The sequence below is a fragment of the Columba livia genome, chromosome 1, assembly GCF_036013475.1.
Source record: "Columba livia isolate bColLiv1 breed racing homer chromosome 1, bColLiv1.pat.W.v2, whole genome shotgun sequence".
NCBI lineage: Eukaryota > Metazoa > Chordata > Aves > Columbiformes > Columbidae > Columba > Columba livia.
The window spans coordinates 109,935,696-109,939,874 of NC_088602.1; positions in this window are offsets into that span (position 1 = coordinate 109,935,696).

Below are 4,179 nucleotides of genomic sequence, written 5' to 3' on the forward strand. Positions count from 1 at the left end.
TCTATTTCTCTAAAAGAACATAACAGTTACTGTTATTACTACTATTAAACAACATAACAACTCCAACCATAGAGAGTGTAATAATAAAGATATTGAGACTCATTGTCCTCTATATGTTTAGTAAAGTTTTATAGTAATATATGGTTACAAAGCACGTATTTAATCCTGCTTAAAGAAATGAGGTTGTCTATCTTATTCACTCAGTAAAAACAATCATAGTATAAAAAGAGCTACAGACACATTGTAGTTCTAAACGAGGCATCTCTGTTACTTTATCATCTGAGTATCTTTCCTGTTAAAGCCATGCACCCTTTCTGACAAAGAGCACAGTCTGCTTTATGCACAAATGTATTACATCTGTACCATAACACCAAAGCCATTACGGTAGCAATGACATCAAAAAAGGTAATCCTTCTATTTGCAGATCGGAAAAACATATCTAGTTCTGTCAAGTGTGTTCTCTGAACTAGATACTTCTTGTTTCTTTCTTTCAACTGAGACGAATGTACATTTATGGAACAGTAACACGTAGAAAAGATCAAAAAAGCAAAAGTGTTCTTGCACCATATATAGATATATATATATACACTTATATCTATGTATTTTTTCTTAGCCTTGATAATCATACAGTAGAAAATGGCAAGAATGATGAGATCCATCTTATTTCTACAAGTTTAGTACAGTTTCAAGTTATCTTACCTACATGGGAAAAAAGTCATGCCCTTTGCCCTGTATGTTCTGGAGCTCTGCAGGGAAGTGCTGTGCTCAGCTACCCACTTCATGATGGCCCTGTTCGCTACAGAGAGCTTAGAAGAAAGAGCAAATTTGCATGACGCTTATCACACCCACTTGATCTATCCACTGAATCCTACCCAAACCCAGAAAGCAACAAATATCTAGTAGAAATAGTCTGAAGGGGAAAAGGGGGCTTTACTAGGCATTGCTTCACTGTGAGCATCTGTCTGCCCTCCCCATGTACCAGGTGTCTGCTTACAGCTTCCATCACCTGCCTTTTGGACAGACCAGTCTGTGTAAGTGCCACTGCTGAGTCAGCTTAAAGGTATCTTGCCATGACACACCACATCTGAAGGAGATATGAGCTTGGGGTAGATAAAGGAAGAGTTGGGTCTGAAATGTCTCTATTGAGATGTCTGCTCTGATATGGGGGAAAGGAGAAGTATCCAGCCTGATTTAGGAAGCTTTACAGGCATTACAGGGCAGCATTACTCCCTGACTGACTGCAGGAGTAACTAGCATGAAATCAGGAGTTAGTGCAACATAGCTTAGGGAAGCTGTCTTGGCAATTAAAATATGAGATTTGATAGAAAATATCAAAAACTCGTCATTCCCAGAGCAGAGCAATAAGAACTCCTACTTTTTGTGACAGCCTGTGCTTTTGTCACCCTACACTGAGAAACATCCAATTTTCAGTTCCAGCATCCTGAAGTTCATGGAGCTCACAGGGGTACTGCAGGCCAAAAAAAAAAAAGATGGGTGAGATGGAATTTCAGCTACTTTATTTCAAATAATTATTCACAGGTCCTGTGTGATCTTTACAAAATTTGTTAATGAACTGCTGCTTGAATTAATTTGAGAAATTACCTGAGCTGCTGGGGCTGATAACATTGCTCCTGTGAGACCAGGTTTCTAATCCACATCAGCTCTAACTCTGTGAACACTGACAGCCCAGAGAATATCAACTGAAGGCACATGGAGTGACTGCAGTCTACACTTAGTGTGGCTTAGAAAAAAAGGCCAAGTACCTCCATTACTACTTGTAGAAACACTAACAAAACAACCTCTGGGTTTGACCAGGTTGTGCCATGAGTACACACCAAGAAATGGCTAGAGACAAAAGTATTTATCACAATATGTAATTTCATTTACATATTAGAAACTTATGTTCTATGAACCTTACCTGGAAACACCTATTTGTAAATAAACAGTATTGAAAATACAGGAAGATATATTAAATATATCAAATACAGATGATGAAATAAACAATAAACTCCTACAAGATTTGTTAAATACATTTATTAAACAAAATTATATATATTTATTATCATTAAAATTTTGTTTTCTAGACATGGTAAAAACACACACTCTTCTTTCTAAAGTAACTAGCTGAAAACAGTATTCTGTTAAATTTGGGAGCTCATTGTCTCCGGATATGTCCTTGCACAGTAAATAACATACTGGATCACCTTGTGATCTAATACCATGCATTCTGCTTTGTTGTATGTGGACCTGTGGCAAGAACATGACCTAGTTCTAAGGGTGCAATAGGAGGTTAGGTGTAGGTTAAGAGAAACGCTTATTAGACTCAAAAAAAACCCCTTATAAAATTATTACATCCCTTGGTTTCTCTGAAACCGAATGCTGTGTATTCAGTCTTTGAGGGAGCAGCTGCTTACATTGCAGCATGAAACCACTTCATTACTGGAGTGCTCTGGCTTATGTTTAAAAAAATGTTTTCCAGATTTTGACTTCTCATTAATTTGAGATAGAAAACAATTTCAGACTCCAAAAACTTTGAAACTACTTCCTGTCCAGATCCACTGTACAATGCTTTTCTTTTTCCGCTTCTGGAAAAGAAATTACAGCAGCAGAAATTATGCCAAATGAAATGTTCCTTTTTTTTTTTTTTTCATTTTTTTTCAAATGAAATTAAAGTTCCAGGAATAAAATGTGGTTTCGTTTTGCTGCTTTTTCACTGCCCAGGCTGCTCTTCCTTTGTGAGCAGACTTCTGTTCCGAGTCAGAACATGCCTGCACTACTCACTCAGTTGTGCTACAGGGATGACGGTTCGGTGCAGAAAGAGCAGGGTGGCCTGTTTCATGTACAAATTTCAAGGTGTCCTCCCTCTTTGCTGGACAGAGCTCAAATCCTTCAGCTGTAACATCTAATCACTCCCTGGAAGAAAAAAAAAACAACTGTATGGAATTAACTGTAAAATTTTGTTCCGTCTGATTTGAAGAGACATGAAAGATCTTGAGATCTTTGATTACTTTACCGTGCTTGAAATCTGTGTCTTGTGTTCCAAACAGTTGTGCTTGTACTGAGGATATTTGCATTTTCTTCGCTTTCTGTAACACAGTGACAAATATAAAAGACTTGTTCCCCTGACAAATCCTTGAAAGTCTTAGAAACCACCCTGTTCCTCAGAAAGAGGGCTGTTGTTAGGTTATCAGAAATGCATTCAGTAAGGAACAAGCAAATGTGGCTGGAACATCCTGGCGGCTTGAGGGACTTTCTCTGGCATCAGCTGCTGTTTCTGGTTTCCTCCTCCGGCAAAGTGGTTTGGATGTGGCAGTCACCAACAAGCGTTTTCTAATGGTAGGCTCCAATGCAGGACGCAAGCTGCAGGATACTCTGTCTCCTTCCCCTCTTGGTAACCTTTATCTTCAGAAGAGTGAACAGTTGGAGACCTGAGAGAGAAAGGGACAGCAGTTGTGACAGGACAAGCTTGGAGAACCTAAGCTATGGTGGCTGGGGGAACAGCCAGATTGGAAGCATGGCTTCTGGCGCAGATATGTTGGCAAGAGGGAGCTCTGGACCCTCAGCCAAATAGAAATATGTCCCTCCCCTAGATGAAGGAAGGAAACTTGTTGGCAAGTGGTTCCCACTATGGCTTGGCTCCGTACCTTCAAGAACATGACCCAGTAGGGGTAGGCGTGGGGTGGTGGGGGTGGTTGTAGAGGGACCAAGGCAGGAAAATGAGGTATGGGGTGGGCCACAAGAGAGAAGGGATAGCGGCAGGTCTGGTGGGGAAGACAGGGCAGCAGGGAGCAAAGTAAGGTTTGGGAGATGGGACAGAAGAACAGGTAACAACAAGAATAGCTTCCTGCAGCTGGCAGGGGCTCTGCAGGGACAAAGGCAGGACCTTGTGCAGCCCTAAGCAGAGGCTTGGGCAGCTGGAGGGGAAAAAAACATGGTCCTGGGCAGTGGGTGAGGTAGTTGGCAGAGGCCTGCGTATTTATTGGGGTAGAAAGAAAGGTCTGGGGTGTCTGGTGTCGTAGGAGACAGGGGTTTGGTGAGGGTATGAGCAGAGCCATGATATGGTGTCAAGTAGGGGAGGGTGGCCCAGCAGCTGGTTGAGGACAGCAGGCAGGGGTCTTGTCAGCTGGTGGAGGTGGTGAGGTGGTGGGTCAGCAGATATAATCCTGGGCAGCTGGTGGG